The sequence below is a fragment of the Penaeus monodon genome, chromosome 29, assembly GCF_015228065.2.
Source record: "Penaeus monodon isolate SGIC_2016 chromosome 29, NSTDA_Pmon_1, whole genome shotgun sequence".
NCBI lineage: Eukaryota > Metazoa > Arthropoda > Malacostraca > Decapoda > Penaeidae > Penaeus > Penaeus monodon.
In genome coordinates this window covers 9,975,614-9,975,927 of record NC_051414.1, presented here as the reverse complement: position 1 = coordinate 9,975,927, position 314 = coordinate 9,975,614, and positions in this window count along the sequence as shown.

Sequence of the window (314 nt, the reverse complement as noted above, 5' to 3'; positions counted from 1 at the left end):
GACAACAATAATATCATTATTGATATCAAGGAGAGCCCCACTTTTAGGGAGGGTTCTGTTAATATCATCTCTATTGTAATAATTCGAACTTGTATGAACATTATTCGAATCTCCACGACACTTGAATCCCAGGCGTATCAAAATAAACTGAATCTGTCCAGCTCTCCAAGTTAACGTGTAATGAACTAATTCGCACCTCGTGTGTTTTAATGACTCGAATACGTTATAAAATCATCAAAAACTGTGTTAACATGCTTTGACTCTGTGTTCATATGATTTGAATCTTTTAGAGGGGTGAATCTGTGTTAGAATGA